The sequence below is a fragment of the Juglans regia genome, chromosome 8 (genome assembly GCF_001411555.2).
Source record: "Juglans regia cultivar Chandler chromosome 8, Walnut 2.0, whole genome shotgun sequence".
Lineage (NCBI taxonomy): Eukaryota > Viridiplantae > Streptophyta > Magnoliopsida > Fagales > Juglandaceae > Juglans > Juglans regia.
This window is the reverse complement of record NC_049908.1, coordinates 14,707,857-14,729,470: the sequence shown is the minus strand read 5'-3', so window position 1 is coordinate 14,729,470 and position 21,614 is coordinate 14,707,857.

Here is a 21,614-nt window from a genome sequence, read left to right as displayed (position 1 = left end):
ATAGTGTTGCGCGTGGGGGCAGACGGCAACGCTAGAGGGGCTGAGATTGAAAGGAGGTGGTCACCGGAGGGTGGGGAAGGCCGTGGGCTGGGCGGTGTCACCGGACGGAGGCGCATGGGGAGAGGGCTAGGAGAGGAAGGAAAACGCACGGGGAGAGGGCGTCGCACGAGGGAGGGAACAGTCCCGGAAAAGGAAAAAAAAAAAAGGAAGAAGAAAAAAGAGAAAAGAGAAAAAGAAAGTGCGAAAAGAAAAATGAAGGGAAATAAATGAGGTCTAAAACTCACAACTTGGGTCACAAAATAAAATAAATTTAAACACAGTGACTAAGTAAAATAAAATAATTAAATCCAACAATACAATAATTTTAAAACCCACAAACTAATTTAAATTAAGAGAAATTTAAATGCATAACAATTATTAATATTAAGGAAACATGTCAAATTTAATGTTCACAAATTAATAAAAATCATAAAAATAAACCCACTAAAATCTAAAAATTTAAAACAACAGAATCAATTTTTAAATTAATAAAGAATAATCATTCAATTAAAAAAATACACTAAAATACGGGATGTTACATAATTTATTCATATATCAGCTATCCCAAAACGGTACACGAAATGGTACCGGTACCGAAATATTTCGTTCCAGTGCCTTGACCGGTACGACTTCCAGTACGGTATTCAAAACATTGATACAGATACCCTAACTTCATGGGAACTAAAGGATCCATGAGGGCCAACAAGTTGTTACTCGATCTCGATAGGACCTTCAAGATTAGCGGCTGCACTGAAGAGCAGAAAGCGCAGTATGTGCAGCATCTGTTACAAGGAGAAGTCGATATCTAGTAGGATACCAAACTGTAATTGTTGATATGGGAATTAGGCTGCCTTGAACTGGGTAAAGGTTCAAGGAAGAATCTGATAATCGATTCTTTCCATAATCGATGAAGCAACAAAAGGCGCAGGAGTTCGCCACCTTGGTGCATGGGAACTTCATCGTTGAAGAATACGCTACGAAATCCATGGAGCACAAAAGATTTGCTCCACACTTGATAGCAACCGAAAGGATACCCGCTCAAAAATTTCAAGGAGGACTGCAACCCTAGATCTACAGCCACTTAGCTTGCTTCCACATTGATAACATCCAAGAGTTGGTTAATGTGGCTTCAATAGCGGAAGCAATGCAACGAAATGTCGCAGCTCAAATAAACCTGGCATAGAATAGGGCTTCTCCCTTTGCTGCGAGAGGACGCAACATTAATAGAGGAATGGTGCAAGAAGCAAATTAGGTAAAGGGCATCATGCCCACCCCATCTATTGCCTGTCAAAAGTGTGGAAAGGTCCACAACAGAGAGTGCAAATTTAGGTTGGGGGTATCCTTCAAATGTGGTAAGCCTGGCCATATGATTCGGGAATGCCTTCAGAATGCACCAGAAGGCAGAAATGCTCCTAACCCTTGTAACAGACCGAATCCAAAGCCACCTACCCATGCCCACGTCTACGCCATTACCCTCGGTGAGATAGACGACGAAGCTCTACGATTCCTGATGGAAGTATAGTCACGTGTACAGTGGCGGTCAACCACGCGCAGTGGCTGACCATCACGTTCAGTGACTACCCACCACTCAAAGTGGTGGTTTGGACCTAGGGTTGGGCTGAGGGGTTGCTGGTGGAGCTCATGGTGGCACTGGGGTGGCGCGATGGTGGTTCACGGCGACGGATCTAGCCACACGATGGAGGAGAAGCCGTGGGAGAGTGATAGAGAGTGTGCATGCATGGGTGGTAGATCGGGGCTATGGGCAGTTGGGATAGCTCGGTGGTGGCTTGAGGAGGCTGAAGGTGGTGGTCAATCACCGTGGGTGGCGGTGCACGGCAGTGGAGGCGTGCAACCCGTGAGTGGAGAAGGGGAAGCCTGTGAGTGGAGGAGGGGCTTCTGGCCATGGGTCACGTGGAGGAGGAAGGGGGAGGAAAGGGGAGGTCCATGGTAGTGCTTGGTGGCCGTGGGTACCGCGTACGGTTGTGCTAGAGGCAGCGCACGGTGAAACTGTGCGTGGGTCTCTTGTGCGTGCGACGGGGATGGTGGCTGCATGGGAGGGCCTGAGCTCGCTGGAGGGTGACGACCGGTGGAAGAGGAAGCTACTGTAGAGGTGGTGGGGCCATTGGGTTGCGCACGATGGCGCAATGGACACCAAGCCCATTCGGGCTATGCACTTCTGAAAGGGAGAAAGGGAGAGCGTGAGAGAGAGGGGATGGGCTAGGGAGACTCGCCGGAGCAAGGTGCAGTTGGTGGTGCCGGCGGTGAGGTCTGTCGATGCACGGCGGCATCGGGCTAAGGCGTGGGGCAGTTCGGCATAGAGATGAGGTTGCGTACTACGTACGCTTGAGGGAGAGGGAGGAGAGAGAGAGAGAGAGCTGGGGAAAAGTGAGGGAGACAAAGAGGGGGTCTGGGTATTTAACCCAGTCCTTTCATCTGGGGATCCACGTAACGATCTAACGATGGATCTCAAACACTAATTTGAAAAAGCGTAAAACATTAACTTAATTAAAAGCGCTTAGAGGAATTAAGGTATAATATTATTTTAAACTAACTTTAGTTTATAAAATAATATTCTTCATCATAAATAATATGATGAAGTCTTACTTAACACATTTAAAAGGATTAAACCATTTAATTAATAAAAGCTTTCAACATAATTTAAATCCCATGGTAACTAAACTAATTGAAATCATTTTAATAATAATATTAAAATGATTTCTGACAATTATAATATTGTTGGAGCTCTTCAAGAATATTATAATTGTCGTATGTAAGATCAAATCTTAATTCAATAACATTGGAAATATTCCTTATAAATATTTTCAGCATATTTAAAATACTGGGTGTGCCCTATAAGTCACACGATATCTTTCGAGACACGCCATCATGGTTCGACACGCATAACATGGCTCGCAATCGCTAGTGAGAAGGGCAGATGATCACAAAATCTCTGCCCTCGAGATTTGCTTACGTCATAAAGACGGAACATATGTCATAAAGAAGAAGCATACGTAAGAAGGAATGAGCAGGGTATCACATAGGCAAATATGGAGACAGAGAGAAGGGCACAAAAGGAGAAGGTAACAATATGGTTGACTCTTATTGGACTCAATAAAACATCGTAACAAAAACTATATCACTAATATTCATAAATTATTTCACTACTATTTACAAATTTCTCAGCTCATGTCATATCATCTCAACATTACGAAGCCTTCACTACAACAAAATTGACTTTTAGGGATGAAATTATTTAGAGATGAACTAAATTTCATTCCTAAAAGTCATTTTTTGAGACAAAATTTAAATTTTGTCCCAAAAAATTGATGAATTTACAAAACCGTTCGACCAGATAAATATCCGTTCGAACAATATTTTCTATGATGAATTAAATCGTCTCAAAAAGTTTTCTTAGTTTGAAAGGAAAAAAATACGTTCAAATAGAAAAATCTTGGCAGTGAAGTAATTTATTATGCCGGGAAAAGTTCAAAACTGTTCAAATGATAATTATTTTTGTTCGAACGGAAAATATTTGGTGGCAAAACCTTGCGGGAAGGTTTCTAAACTATTCGAATGAAATATATTTAGTTCGAACATATTTAAGCACCACACTTAAATATTCGAACATATAATATTAATCTCGGTACATAAATCTAATTATAAAAAATATATATCATCTATACAAATTCATTAATTAATTTTATGTAATTAATTTAAAATTTTTTTAATAATTTCTTTTATGTTAGATAAGATTTTTAGTTAAATAAATATTATCAGCCGTACACCACATAATTTAAATCAATAATTACTCCAGAAAAGACAAAATATTTAATTTACAACTAAAGCAAATTATCAAAACACCATATATACTGTCTATAATTATAACAAAAATAAAAATAAAAATAAAAAATGGAAACTACTGTGATGCGAGGTCACTGCACACATCCTCGACTGCAGCTAATTGTCTCCCTACTCTTGTCAGTCGAGTACTGAGCGTGACCTGAAATGTATTATTGCCACTAATCTCTGTACGTAACACATTAATCTCTGTACGTAACTCAGAGACGCTAGCAGTAATCACTGTACACAACTCAGACATGCCAGTATGCACTGCATCGATCAACGCTGATGTGTGTATGTCGATCCCAGCATGCAGTATGTCGGCCATTTCCTTGCGAGTAGTTGTGCGTGATGCCTCAGCCTATGTAGATGCCTCACCAGTCGATACTCCAGTATCTCCCGGCTGTGCATCTCTCTGAATATCAACCCTGTGAGGAACATGTCCACGAAAATGAAATCTCGAGTGTCCCATGCTCCGTGATAGAGTGGTGCTGTTGATAGGTCCCATCGGCTCCCATGCACGCTTGCCAACATCTGGCATGACCCCGGAATATAGTAAAAATCAAGTGATCAGGATCCCAAAACGGTAGTATTTCTGTCGTAATGTACCGAACCTCTTATCGGATCCTCTCAAATATATACCCGATTCATAAATCTCACTCGATCCATGCCAACCTCGGTCTTGTGCTGCCAAGGGTCAATATTGTTGGCAATGATCAAATTTATGATCTTGAAGAAAGAAGATAAATCTACCTGCCTAATGCTCTTCGTCCCATCCTACACTGGAGCATCTCGACCAACAATCAAGTCTCAGACCACATGATCAGCAGGTGTATCAATCTCATCTGTATAAACTGGTCCCTCGTCTTGAGACATCTTTGCATCACCTGAAAGATCAGACTATCTAGGCGGCAGGTTTGGATAGGCATCAACCAACCTAGGAATACCGAGATATGTAGCGAGTAGGTCCGCTGAAAATGTAACAGGAGCTCATTGGACACAGATCTTGTATGCCCCTCCGGCGTTTGGGTTGGCACCACCGAGCTCTTTATAGAACTTAGCAACCATATCAATGTAGGAAATGAACTCCTCTCCTTTTTCTCGCTGATCTAAAATTGGTGCCCAACCACGATCATTGAATACTGATGGGAGGGAATGACCCTCCCATATAAGAGTCACAAAATCAGACAGTTTTACCTGCCGCTCAAGAAAAATAGTCTGCTCTCGTGCTGTTTGGATGGAAGGTCCCCCCGATCTACCACGTTTACAGCCCCTATAAGACATTATTATGAAGTTGAAATTTTAAAAATAAAATATATATTCAATGTTAGTGCTAAAATCTAATTTGAGAAAAGATTTACAAAATTATATACTAATAGTAATTTAATAAATTAATGTTTTAGAACAATTTCATAAAACGATGAAATAATTTAATAAACTAAAACAAAGTAAATCGTTCGAACATAATATATAGTGGTCGAACGACAATTTTTACATTCGAACGACAAAAAAGTGTTCGAACGGAAAAAAACTTGTTTGGTTCAAACCGTTCGAACTTTTAAAAAAGTGTTTAAACGGTAGGTTAAACTCGTTCGAATGGAAAACAGATTGAGCTTGCCCATGGATGAGTCAAATCAGCGGCCATGAAAACACTTAAAAATGCATCAATTCCATGGGTTTTTTCGACAAAACACATACTACTTTTCGTTTCTAAACATCATACGGTGGATTTGTGGTGTTCTACGGTGACTATTGATGAAAAAATATAATGTTTCTAAAGAAAACGAATAAAACCATAAATCCATAAAAATAAATGGTAAAATAACTTTTAAAGTGCATACCTTCACTTAGGAGGAAGAGTGCTTGATGTAGGTGGTGATTACGGTGGCAGGTGGCGACGATTGATGGGCGTTCAAACGTTTTCTCTCGTTTTCAAACTGTGGGGATGGCCGCATTCGAGAAAGTTCTGCCCGCAATAACTTATATGTGCACAACCGTTCGAATGTTATATTTAACCATTTGAATGGTTTTAAATTACTGTTCGAATGTTATTATTTACCGTTCGAAAGTATTTGTTTCAATTTTAGTAAAACTTTATATTATAGTTTATTATATTGATAATCCTATAATTTAATATAATATATATACTATAATATATATGTAATGATATAGTACATTATAATATATATATATATTGTGATAGTATAATACTTTAAATGAAAACTTAATAACTTTTATATATATATATTTTATTATATTATAATACTTTACTATCAAAGTATTATATATGATAATATATATGTATATATATGATAGTATATAGTACTATATATATGAGTTTGTACTTAACTAATATATATCATACAATATATTCTATTATATTTTACTATATATGTTATATATGATACTACATAGCATATATAGAGTATAGATTACTAATATACTATCATCTAATAAATTTCTCTATACTTAACTATATGATTTTAGTATATTTGAGGCTATATATATGTGAGTATATATTACAAATACATATGATCTTATTATATTTTCCTTTATACTTTAGTATAGTATAATATATATGATACTATATATATGATATATAGTATAGATTACTATATATCATATAGTACATATTACTAATATATGTCATCTTACATTTTTATAGTATACTTTAGTATAGATTACTATATATATGATAGTATATATTACTAATACATATTATCTTATAGTTTTCATATAATGATGAAAATAAATATATTTAAACATTAAGGTGATGTGTTCAAATGGTTTCCATAAACATTAAGGATTTATTTGCGTTTGAACTTATGAAACAAACATTTGAAAAGTTTATTGCAGTGGTGGGATATCCCGCTAATTAATGACTCTGGATTATTGTTTGAATGTCTTTTGTCATCGTTTGAACGGATTATTACAGTGGTGGAAAAATATCCCGCCAATTAATGACTTTGGATTACCGTTCGAATATCCTTTTTCAAAGTTCAAACGGATTATTGCAGTGGTGGAAAAATATCCTGCCAATTAATGACTGCTCGATTACCGTTTGAATGTCATTTGTTTCCGTTCGAACGCGTTGAAGAAATTTGTGCAGGTGGAAAAATTCTTCGTGTTCGGCTGCAATTTATTTATGTTAGAACAGATAGTGAGAACTTATAATCTTTCCGTATGCCAGCAATCCCTCATTTTTTCTCTCCTCTTTTCCTCTCTTCTCCGTTTTCTCTCTGAAATCTTCCATTTTCTTCACACAATCATTCATTCTATCATCTTACAAAAAGGATTGCATACTTATTTTGCTTAAAGGTTTGACTTTCTTTTTTGTTCTACTTCCAAATCTATTATTCATTCTATTATATATATATATATATATATATTGTATAGGTGTTTATTAGAGAAATCTATACTTTAATATAGTAGTTTATTGATTTTATAGTTTTTATATATATATATATATATTGTGTAGGTGTTTATTAGATTAAATACAAAATATGTTTGTTAGAGGGTTGCTATTCGAAGTATATATGTTGTATGTTGAATATGAGTTTGTGATGTTTTGTGAGATTGTGTTTCGTCTGAACTTATTGATGTTTGGATTCTGGGTTGAGACTGTTCGAACGAGATAATATTCCGTTCGAACGGATAAACGAGTTTGAATAGTCATTTAAGTGTTCGAACGGTTGTGCTCATGAGTTATAATATAAAAACTTAAAAATAATAAATATAAGAATTATTAATACTTAAACTCATATTAATACTTAAAAGATAATAGTTGTAAAAACTATCTTCCAACTAACTTAAAAAATAATAAAATTAAATTATAAATAACTTAAAAATAATAAACATAAGAATTATTAATATTTAAACTCATATTAATACTTAAAAGATAATAGCTGTAAAGTCTATCTTGCAACTAACTTAAAAAATAATAAAATTAAATTATAAATAACTTAAAAATAATAAACATAAGAATTATTAATACTTAAACTCATAGTAATACTTAAAAGATAATAGTTGTAAAATCTATCTTCCAACTACCTTAAAAAATGATAAAATTAAATTATAAATAACTTAAAAATAAGAAACATAAAAATTAATAATACTTAAACTCATATTGATACTTAAAAGATAATAGTTGTAAAAACTATCTTACAACTAACTTAAAATGGGTTAAAATTATATTATAAAAAGATAAGAATTATTAATACTTAAATTCATATTAATATTTTAAAGATAATTAATTATTGTTGTTTCTTAATATTGTATCTTCTACTTGCCATTGAAATAAACCTTAGACTCGTTCGAGAGTTATCAATCATGTTTAACGGTTGATTGATAACTCTTGAATTGTCCAGAGTGGATAATTTGAGATTGTAAGATCATTGTCTCAAACTATCAAACTATATATGTTGCATCCGACATTATGATTTTGGTAGAGACATCCCTTATTGTTATCTGGATATGCAATTTCGGTGATGGTGCATCGATGTATTAGTCGTTAGTGTGCATGACCAAATGAGCATATTTGAATAACTATGGGGAGATGCTGCTGAAATCTTGTTAGATGTGACAGATAATAGTTGGTAGGTTGATGATTATGATCTTACAATCTCGAATAGGATAAGACCAACTATCCGGTGAAATGAATAAATTGCACAATATGTTAGATAACTGATTATTTGTTGATACACGTGACTGTTTAATCTATAGGATATTAGACATGGTTAAGAGTTGGATGCTCAAAGAATTGGGAGTAAATGATATAGACCAGAGACATGAACAATAGTTTCTGACATGGTTCGAACAACGAGTAATGACAATAATACAGATGCAATTTTGCACTAACATATTTAAAATATGTTAGATTGTTAATGGTTGAATGTTTATACTTTATTTAATATGTAGGTTGTACAAATGCATGCAAGTAATCCGAATGATATATTAGATGAACTATATGCACTGGCACGTGGCCCCTTGAGACGCGCTGCTCGATATTCTACGTATATTTTTCAAGAAAGTAGGTATCACACAATTAATCGAGAACTTTATAGGAAAACACAAAATAGTCATGTCCTTGTCGAAGGGAGTCATGATGGAGACAATGTTGATTTCTATGGAGTTATTGTAAATATAATTGGAATGAGATATGTGGGCTGCTTGTGGTTTATCTATTTAAGTGTGATTGGTGAGATTTAGAGTACGTTTGGGTGTTGAAAAGTGTTGAGAAATTTTGAAAATGTTTGTGAATAGTTATGAGTAGAGATTGGAGTGAGTTTGTGGGTCCCATTGAGAGTATTTTGAGTTGTTTGGATGTGTAAAGTATGTTAAGTTGTTGACTTTTGAGTAGGTAGTTAAAAAATGTGTCGGTCCCATAAATATTATAGTGATTTTATTTTTAGAAATAAATATTATAATGATTTTATTATAGTGATTTTTTAATATTAATAAATATTGTAGTGATTTTATTTTATTTTTATATATAATAATGATAAATAGTATAATGATTTTATTTTTAATTTATATATAATTGTGATAAATATTATAATGATTTTACTTATATATATATAATAGTTATAAATATTATAGTAATGTTATTTTTTATTTATATATTATAGTGATTTTATTTTTTATTTATATATTTTAGTGATTTTATTTTTTATTTATATATAATAAAGATAAATATTATAATGATTTTATTTTTTATTTATATTTAATAGTGATAAATATTATAGTGATTTTATTTTTTATTTATATATTATAGTGATTTTATTTTTTATTTATATATTATAGCGATTTTATTTTTTATTTATATATAATAGTGATAAATATTTTTTATTTATATATTATAGTGATTTTTATTTATTTATATATTATAATGTTTTTTTTATATTTAATAATGATAAATATTATAGTGATTTTATTTTTTATTTATATATTATAGTGATTTTGTTTTTTATTTATATATTATTGTGATTTTATTTTTTATTTATATATTATAATGATTTTATTTTTTTATTTATATTTAATAGTGATAAATATTATAGTGATTTTATTTTTTATTTATATATTATAATGATTTTATTTTTAATTTATATATTATAGTGATTTTATTTTTAATTTATATATTATAGCGATTTTATTTTTTATTTATATATTATAATGATTTTATTTTTTATTTATATATTATAGTGATTTTATTTTTTATTTATATATTATAATTATTTTATTTTTTATTTATATATAATAGTGATAAATATTTTTTATTTATATATTATAATGATTTTATTTTTTATTTATATATTATAATGATTTTATTTGTTATTTATATATTATAGTGATTTTATTTTTTATTTATATATTATAACTATTTTATTTTTGATTTATATATAATGGTGATAAATATTTTTGATTTATATATTATAGTGATTTATTTTTTATTTATATATTATAGTGATTTTATTTGTTATTTATATATTATAATGATTTTATTTGTTATTTATATATTATAGCGATTTTATTTTTGATTTATATATAATGGTGATAAATATTTTTTATTTATATATTATAGTGATTTATTTTTTATTTATATATTATAGTGATTTTATTTTTTATATATATATTATTGTGATTTTATTTTTTATTTATATATTATAATGATTTTATTTTTTATTTATATATTATAGCGATTTTATTTTTTATTTATATATAATAGTGATAAATATTTTTTATTTATATATTATAGTGATTTTATTTTTGATTTATATATTATAGCGATTTTATTTTTGATTTATATATAATGTTGACAAATATTTTTTATTTATATATTATAGTGATTTATTTTTTATTTATATATTATAGTGATTTTATTTGTTATTTATATATTATAATGATTTTATTTGTTATTTATATATTATAATGATTTTATTTCTTATTTATATATTATAGCGATTTTATTTTTTATTTATATATAATGGTGATAAATATTTTTTATTTATATATTATAGTGATTTATTTTTTATTTATATATTATAGTGATTTTATTTTTTATTTATATATTATAATGATTTTATTTTTATTTATATATTATAATGATTTTATTTTTTATTTATATATTATAGTGATTTTATTTTTTATTTATATATAATGGTGATGAGTATTATAGAATATTTGTGAATAGTTATGAGTAGAGATTGAAGTGAGTTTGTGGGTCCCATTGAGAGTATTTTAAGTTGTTTGGTATGTGAAGTATTTTCCAAAGTACGAGAATACTTGGAAAGTGTTGAGGATACTTGGTTACCCAAACACAGCCTTAAGCAATCCTCTAAGGGGAAAATTCCATGATTAATATTTTCTATGTATTACTACATCAAAAAAAGATATGAAAATGATCTTTTTATTTCGGCTACCCAAGCATCTCAACTATTCTATTTAGACGATCCTCAGTTAGGAAATCAATGGCAAGTAGTTTTAACCTAATATATATTAGGAAAGTTCACGGTTTGAGTTTCGGCTGAGAAGAAATTTTTGTGTGTTGAGTTTATATTTAATTAGGATTTTGTTTTAAGTTTTAATAAATATTATATTGTATTTTGATAATATTGTTAGTTAAAGTAAGTAAATTTATTTTTCATAAGAGGTGAGTTTTTCATGAATTATTTTAGGAAAAGTTTAGTAATCAATGTATTCTTTTTATTTATAAAATATTGTTGGTATTTTAGATATTTTGAATATTAATTTTTATTGAGTTCTATAATTATCATAATACTTTTTCGATAAATTTCTTCTCCAGTGCGATTTCGATTGAGTGAATATTGTTGGTCTTAGAAAATGTTGGTATTTTTGGTATTATGAGAATTTTAGGTTTTGAGATTCTTAAAATAGGTTCTTTTAGCACTTTTAAGTTTTAATATCGAAATATGTGGTTGGTTTGAAATTTATGGAAGTTACGTGATTATTTTATAGGTGACGATTAATATTTGTTCGGCATTTTTTAGGAAAGTTCTGAAAAGCTAAGAAGTCCAGGTAAGCGGGGTTCCTATGCTAGACTTTGCATTAAATAAAATGAACTGAAGTCCTTTTTGGAAAATGTGCATGTTTTGTTATGAAAAGAAATCTGAAAACAACCTCAGATAATTGGTCTACATTACTCATGAGATTCTATTTAAGAAGAAAGTATTTTCTGTCATGACTGGGGTAGACATGAGCTTATTTCTAACATTCTGTTTCTGAACTTTGAAAAAGAGAGCGAATATGAAATTTTGTGCATAAAGTATGTTTTGTGATCTGATTCTGTTATGTTCTGTACTCTATTATGATGTGGTATCTGAAAAACCTTTGGCATGACTTTCTGACTCTGGTATGGTGATTCTGATTCTGTTTTGCTCTGATATGTGGATCTGTCACGGGATATAATAGTGACCTCTGGCCCTGTCACGGGAGATAATAGTGACCTCTGGCCCTGTCACGGGATATAATAGTGACCTCTGGCCTTGTCACGGGAGATAATAGTGACTTCTGGCCCGCCACGGGATATAATAGTGGTTTTCTGTTCTGAGTGCAATCGCATTGGTAACACGGTGATTTATGTTCTGCTTGGCTTTCCGCAGGATGCACAACCCTACCACGGGGGTTAAACATGGTCTCTGTTCTGATATGATATGATAAGACGAAGTTGTTCAGTCATGTTGTGCCAAAGGAGTCTATGAATATGAAAAGTTGGTTTCTGAATATGAAATATTTGAGAAGTCGCTCTGATTTTCTGATAAAATGTATTTTTTGAGATTTGCATATTGATACTGAAATGTTTTGTTTCTGCATTCCGAACTCTATGAAAATGCTCATATTTACACACTAGTATATGTCCTCTGCTTACTGAGTTGTTGATAACTCACCCCTTATCTCCATTTATTTTTCAGATGATTTTTGAATAGACCAGCTAAGGATCAGAATTATGGAGTATCGGTGAGATGATTATTTAAGCATAGTGGATTACTCATAGAAGATTTCTGAGCAGTGGTGGATTTTATTAAGAGACTTTGTAGTATTCTGATGACGTTATATTTTAGAGTCTATAAATTTGTTGATGAATTGTGAGTTTTAAGTTATAGGGAGTAACTCTTCGATCCCTACGGGATCGGGGCGTTACAGTTTGTATCAATGGTTTCCAATTTCTTAGAAAGCATAGACACTCTAGCATGCAAATCATCCACCTCTCTCAAGTTGTATTTCTCCCCTCCAGTTATTTTTAAAGGTTCAGTTCTATCATATGCATCTAAAACGTCCCATGACTGGGCATTTTCAGACAGGTAATCAAAGCACTCAAAGGCCTTTTCTGGTTCTTTAGTAAAGAACTCTCCATTGCACATTATCTCCACGAATTGTCTCATCTTAGGTTGCAAACCCTCATAGAAAAAACTTATTATCATCCAGTTTTCATACCCATGATGAGGACAAGCTTTAGTGCATTGGTTCTGTGCATAGGAAATAAATTTCTTAAAAAACTCAGTCTGCATCTCTTGCCATGTTCCTATGGATCTAGGCCTCAAAGAATTCAGCCAGGTCTTGGCTTTGTGTAACAGCTGGACCCAATCAAGCTCAAAATTTATTTATTTTTAGTTCATTTTATTTTATTTTATTTTCTTCACACATTAATTTTATTTTTTCCGCACGTTAATTTTATTTTCTTTCCGTCTATATTTATTTTTCATCCGTAAGTCTTCCTTTCGTCCACTCCATGCACACACACAACACAACCTTTCATCCGCACACATGTCTCTCTCGTCTCTCTAGGGTTTCACCTCACATATATTTATAGACGCATATGTTATTCCATGCTAATAAAACTACCCAAACACTAGCCACCGCACCACCTCAGAATCGCAAGCCCAGCCTCCATCCCCTCGGTCTCATGCACTCCCATACCAAGAGTCACCCCACGTAAGCCATCCCTCCGTCGTCCATACTGCAGCCACCAGTGCACCCCCTCGTAAGCCTCTGATCAACCAACCCATCTCCACCGTGCATTGACCAGAATTCACGCTGCCCTCCATACAAAAATTGACGCAACCGTGCATGCATTGCATCTCCACGGATCGCAACTCCACCTCGCCATGCGTCACCTCCACTCTACCATCACTGGTAGTCTAGCTCCTTCGCTGTACACCACTGTACCACCACCAGAGTGCCGAGAACAACCATCTATGGAGTGATCCAAAACTCCTTTATTTTGGGTCCGAAAAATAAAGCAGTCCTTGCTCAAGCCGTTCCATTGAGCTCCTCCGCTAGCCTCTCCCTCTCCTTGTGCCCCTCAGTTTTTCAGCCATGTTACATGACGGAAACCACCGCACATAGCTCCCGACCAGTCGCACGCCTTCTCGCTATCCCTCGGTGAGCTCTCTCCGCTTCCGCATGCCAAACTCTCACTTCGTGTTTCCCTCTCTCACTTATCTCTCTCTCTCTCTCTCAGTGCCTCATCACCGTGACCTTCTTCGAAGAGTCGCAGGCAGCTCTTCCCTTCGCAGTGAGTACCTCGCACCCCTGTCCTCGCCGATAGTTGCACCGAGACTGCATGAATGCGTTTCCTTTATAGTCTACGTAAACTTAGATTTTTGCATAGTATTTGAATATGGAATTACAGTTTTACTCTTATTATTGGATGGGTTCAAGTTGAAATTTTTGGTTATATTAAGTCTGTTTTTACATGGTTTATGAGGGTGGTATAAGAAATTTTGCAGAAAATAAATAGGATTTCCAAATTGTACTAAAGGTAGTATATTATTTTTACAGTAAGTATGAAATTTTATTTTAACATTTTTAATTATGATCACAGAAAATCCCTCAAGTATTTTAACATGTTATTAAGTAAAGATTTATTTTTTTAAGAGTAAACAATATTGGTGTAATGTTGTTTTTACACTTTAGATATGATTTAGTCTATTTAAAAATAGTTATGTTTACTTTAAAATATTTTGGGATAATTATATTATGTAGTATTACACTTTATAGTTTGTTTTCAATAATAGATAGATCAAAATTTTAAATGTTTAAGTCATAGTTATTAAATCAGCATTGATGATCATAGAAAGTGATGATTTGTAATTTTAGGTTTTGAGGAATTAAATAGGTTATTTTAGAAACTTATGATTAAATATCGAAATACGTGATTAATTGGAAACTTATGAGAATTACGTTATTATGTTATAGGTGACAATTAATAATTGTTCGGCATTTTGAGGAAATTCCTGAAAAGCTAAGATGTCCAGGTAAGCGGGCTTCCTATGCTAGACTTTGCATTAAAATATTTCTGATATTATTTTTGGAAAATATACATATTTGATTTTGAAAAGAAATTTGAACTACCTCAGTTATTTGTTCTGCATTACTCATAAGATTCTGTTTAAGAAGAAATTATCTTCTGTCATGACTGGTGTAGACATGAGCTTATTTTTTACATTTGTTTTTTTAACTTTGAAAATAGAGCGAATATGAAATTTTGTGCATAAATTATGTTGTGATATGATTTTGTTTTGTTCTGAAGATTTTCTGTACTCTAATATGATCTGATGTGATTTCTAAAAACCTCTGGCATAACATTATGTTTCTGTTACTATTCCGTTCTGACCTTACCACGGGTGTAAAACTGTGGCCTCTGTTTGGGTTGGTACCAACTATTTTGTTTTTGGTGCACCCACTTTGGAAACAAAGTGGTTTTCTGCGTGGTCTTTCCTATGTGCACACTCGGGGCTCCGAGAATTTACAAGGGGAAGATTTACATTCTGTTTCTACTCGGTTAGCTACTGGGGTTTGCACAACCCTACCACGGGGGTTAAACATGGTATTTGTTCTGATATGATAAGATAAGATAAGATGTGATATTTCAGTTTATGCTATGCCAAAGGGATTTTGATTATGAATATTTTTAAACTTTCACTCTGATATTTTTGATAACATGTTCTACCATTGCATTATGAAAATGTTATTCTGACTCTGCATTCTGAAAGAAAATATTTTGTTTTTGCATTCTGGATTCTGTAAATGCTCATGTTTACACACTACTATATGTCCTCTGTTTACTGAGTTGTTGATAACTCACCCCTTATCTCCAATTATTTTTCATATAATTTTGATGGTTCAGTTGAAGATCAAGAGTAGAAACTTTTAGTAAGGTGTGATGTCCGTAATGGAATAAGTGCCCAAGGGTACAATTGCTTACTTGAGAGTTGTAGTTAGAAAACTGTTTTATTTTTTTGTTATTATGATTTGATGAGTTAAGGATATTTTCAAGTTTTGGAGGGTTTTAATTTATGTTATTGAAAATTTCAAGGTTGTTCCCATAACATAGATTTTTGGGTTGATTAAATGGATTAACATTTCATAGAGTTTTTTGGATCTTATAGTTGTGTTATTGATGTTTGATGTTAAGTGTTAAGAGCTAACTCTCCGGATCTTTGGAAACGGGACGTTACACTTTGTCTTTTAATGAAAACGGAAATAACTTGAGTCTGATCACTTCTTCAGTACAAGTTCTATCCATAAAAGTTGAACAAACTTCCTCAAATTCTTTGATGTGCGAATACGGGTTCTCAGACTCCATCCCATGGAAATGAGGTATAAGGGGTATCATGCCAAGTTTAAAATTGAAATTATTTGCATTAAGGGGTTGTATAATGCATGAGGGTGAGCTAGTCCTAGTAGGTTGCAAATAATCTTTGAGAGTCCTGTTATGATTCCCCACTCTCCTCCCATCTTGTTCTTCTTCAGCCATGGTACTAAGACTCTCGGAAGATAACTCAAATGAAAGTGACTCACAATAAGAGTGTGTCACAGAATCTGATCTTATCAATCAAGAAGAATGATCTCTACTCCAAACAGACGTGCAAATGCTTAACAACAATACACAACTAACACCAAGCTTTGGTGTATAGTGATAGCAGAAAAAAAAAATGATGATGTTAGTAAGTTTTTCCAAAGAATATTATTCACAATAATCAAAGGGAAAAACAGACAAAGATAGGGTCAGAGATCACCAAAGTGTGAAGAGGTTCACACTCAATCCCCCATTCCTCTGCAGTGTTCTGATAGCTTTACAATTTGCCTTTAATCCCTAGCAACGGTGCCAAAAAGTTGGTTCTACTTTTAGAATACCTCCCAAGTGCAGAAGGTGTCTTACTTGTGTATAATGAGAGTCCCAATGTCGATTTCACAGAGATTAAGGTAGATTTAGTGCTATGCAATTACTTATTAGAATAACAGGAAGCAAGAAGGTGAGATATGAGATGTGCAACTATCTTATGGTCATTGGGCAGCTTTGTAAGCTAGATTGTTCATACCAGAAGACTCCAGGGGTTGAAATAAGCTAGATTTGGATGCACACTAAAATTAATAAATAAAAAAAGCTAAAGAAGTTGAATTATCTATATTGATAAAGAAGAACAAATTCAAAACTCAAGACCAATATTCTAAAAAGCTTTTAGAAAAAAAATACCTAGGCTTCGAGTTACCTTTACACAGAGGGATTCTAAGGGAGTTTTGCATTCCTCAATTACTTTCAAATGCGATTTCAGTCATGATAAAAGCATTTGGATAACGTGTATGATTAGAACTCTAACAACACATTTACTAAATAATCTCAACAAATTTCACATCAAACTGACAATCAACATATAACTCGGGTTTAGGGTCTGCATCCCTTAAGCATCCACCATGCCTTCAATCAACAATGGATCAAAGAAGACACAGAAAAACCTTAATCCTAGTGTCTATAAGAATGATAGATATTCATGGAGAATACAAATTAAAACTGGGAAGAAATAAAAACTCCCACTTAAAACCCTACTGCCCAAAGGTTTCCCTTGACCTAGGTCATGAAATTACTCTTCCATCCAGTATGAAAACAAGCTATTAACCAAATAAAAAGACTGATCCACAATCTAGAGAAAGGAAAAACAAAAACCATAGAATTAGAAGCTGAAATTGTAAAGTGATTTCTGGACTCTGCCAAAAAACCCAACATCCCCTTCTCGTACGTCCCTTGGTCCCTTTTAAGCTCCCTTCCTCATCTTCTCCAGTGCTTTTGCTGGTTTCTCTCTCCAAGTTGTTGCTCTCTCCAATTCCATGCAATTCTAAGGTGCAAAGCCTGAGATGCAAATCCTCTCAAACGATTTCAAAACCACAAGTTAAATAAAATAATTTAAACGTAATAGTAAAGTCAAATTGAAATAATTAAATCTCACAGTAATTAATTAAATATGAAAAGTAATTTATATGCACAACAATAAATAAATATTAAGAAAGCACATAAAAATTAATTTTCACCAAATTAAAAATCCTAAAAATAACCCAATTAAAAATCCAATAATTTTAAAACAAGAGAATAATTTTTGAATAAAATAAAAATAATCCTTCAATAAAAATACACTAAAATACGGGGTGTTACATCCTCCCCCCCTTAAAAAAAAATTTCGTCCTCTAAATTAGCAAGGTCAAACATTAAACTAAGACATGAACAAGATTCAACCGAGAGCATACTTAGAACATACCGCCAAATTCAATCAAACAAGTAAGGATAATGCTCCCTCATGTCGGCTTCTCTCTCCCAAGAGTAATCTTGAGCCAACGGATCACCCCATGACACTTTCACCAAAGGTATTGTCTTGGACCTTAATCTTTGCTCTTTCCGATCCACGATCTGCGTCGGGGCAACTTCATAAGTAAGGTTAGGCTGAAGTTGAATGCGTTCAGGGTCAACAAAACGTGGCTCTTGCTGTCCAAAACTCTTCTTCAACGAAGACATATGAAACACATCAGGAACATCCCCAAAATAATTCGGCAAGGCAACTCTATAAGCAACAAGCCCAACTTTGTCTACGATCTGAAAAGGGCCAACATATCTTGGACTAAGCTTTCCTTTCTTACCAAAGCGCTTAACGCCTTTCATAGGAGAGATTTTAAGATAAACCCAATCACCTACTTCAAAGGATAAGTCTCTTCTTCTTGTATCTGCGTAACTCTTCTGGCGACTTTGCGCTTCCGCCAATCACCTACCCTATCAATCTCGAGTTACTCAACGAACTAGCCCAATAGTGTATTTTGGGAATGTAATTATAGAGCCAGGTCTCCGTTGTTTTGTGATTACAATCTTCTGAAGTATGCATGGTTTATGTTTTAACTATTTGGGATATTATAAGTTTGGTGCATAGTATTGCTCAAAAAATAAATTATCCGCTGCGAATATTGCAGAATGCTAAATGCATGTTAGGAACATTGCATCTTATATGTCATGAATGGGGGAAGGTAACCTTGTATTGTATGTCCCGACGCTTCGGATGTCTGTCTAATCCCAAGCGGAAATCTGGGGGCATCACAACTATAATTCTAACATCCAACATAGACAACCCAAACTTCCTTTAGGCACTAAACATATGAGTCCCAAAAATTAAAGGGTAACCACGAGATTAGAACTCAAAGGTACCTTACCCAATCTCAAAGCGGTGGTCAGTTAGGCGATGCTTCCTAGATATGGTCCATGGTGCTCTTAGACGCTAAAATCAGGGGTAATAATCTAGGTTTTAGAGTTAATGCACACAAAGAGAAAGGAGAATACATAGAGAAAACCTAAGGGAGAGAGGTCGTCATGAGGTGGGGATAAGAAGGGTAGATGTTGCGAGTAGCGGTTCAACAGAGCCTCATGGTGTCGATCTTTTGAGCTTTTGCATAGAGACAAGAGAGAGAGATACGCAGTTGAGAGAGAGATAGATACAGAGAACTAAGAGGCTAGAGAGGGATGGAGAAGGGCTTACCAGCGCTTAGGTGCGCAAGGTGCATAGTGTTGACAAATGGCATGGGGAAAGACCAGCTAAGCATGGGGAGAGGGAGGGAAACTGAGTGAGAAATATATAGGGAGCGAGGGAGAGAGATCGTGTGCGAGGCTTACTTGTGGTGAAGTGCTGCAGTAGGCGAAGAAAGGGATGATGAATGGGCTGGAGTGGCGTGAGGTGTTGTGTGGTAGAGAAGGTTATGCAATGCGTGCACGCACATGCACACACATGGAGGTGCATAAAGGATCAATTGTATATGGCCAGTATCTAGTTTCTCCAAGCAAAATTCCTACCTCTCCCATTGGACTTACAACAAATAATGTTTCTAGCAACTTGTGGCACACACGTTTAGGCCATCGCAATTCTTGTGCATTGAAGTTTTTATGTATTGTTTACCATTTTTGAATAACACTGCTGGTTTTTCTCAAAGTCAACCAAATTACCCTTTCAAAACCGAAGTGCTTATGGTTTTTCTGTTCTGCATGTTATTCATATTGATGTGTGGGGGCCTACTTTGATGCCTTCTTATGATGGGTTTTGGTTTTATCTTGTAATTGTTTTATGAATACTCGCATTATATTTGGCATTTTCCTATGTCTCGAAAATCAGATGTAGCTCCCATTCATGGAATTGATGGAAAATCATATGGTAAATTGATGAAATTGATGTGAGCTACATTGAGACATCAGATGGAAAACCAATTTCATACTTCGAGTAAAAATTGTTCCAAGTGATGGGAGTGGCAAATACATCAACAAAATGTTAAACAAGTATTTTGATTCGGAAGGAATTCTTTAACAATTTTTGTGCCCCGGGACTCTAGAAAAAAGATAGCCTGGCTAAGCAACATCACAAGGACATTATTGAAACCAGCCACACCTTATTGGTGCACTCCTCTGTGCCTTCTAAATTTTTTACAAACGCCATCAACAGAGCAATGTTCCTTATTAATCGTTTGCCAACTCTCATTCATCATGGCAAGTTGTCCTATGAATAAGGCTGTTCATCCAGTCTGAAACCCGATTATAACCCAGATATTTCAGTTACGGGTTTTGGCCTGGAATAAATACAAGCCGGTACCCACTTTTTTAAACAAGGCATATCCAGCCCGAATGCAGTTTTTGACAACCGGGTACCGGTTTTAATTGTTTTAATTGTGAATCAAACCAATGCTTGTTTTAATTGTCTTTCTTTCTTCTTTACTCAAGGGCGAGCAAAGCTTATGTTTGGGGGTATTTGGTAAGTGTTATTTTTATGTGATTTTTATTACTCTTATATTTATGAAAAATATCATTTTTCCTTCAGTACTATTGATTTTATTTTATTTCTGTATATTTTTATTTATTTTCTTGGATTTGAATGAATGAGAAGATTTAGTGCAAAATGAGAGAATTTTGGTACAAAAGAAGAGACTACGAATCCAGACCGATGAGAGGCAGCAAGATCTGAAGAGATTTCTCTCGCCTAAAGGCGAGGAGTCTTTCAACTCGATAAGCAAGAAGAGGGTCGTGTGATCTTTGTGACCTCCACGCACATTCATTTGTGACCACAACACTCGTTCATTTGTGACCTCCACACCCACCATTTTTATTCAGCGCACACAACATCTACCCACTGAGATCTTCTCGAGTTCTGTAATCAATTTACTAACTATCAAATCCTTCCGATCTCCACAAATAAAGCCACATATCACTGAATCTTCCATTTTAGATAATTCCAATATTATTGGGATAATTTCCTTTGATGTTAATATCTATCTTTAGAAACTATTTTTTAGATTTTTAGGCTAGATTGTAGCCACATTTATTTTGTCTTCGGGTTTGGGCTTTGACATCATTTTTAATCCTGTCTTATGGGATGAATAGGGGTCTTGGTTCGTAATCTTAGTTTTAGTTGAGTTTTAAAGAG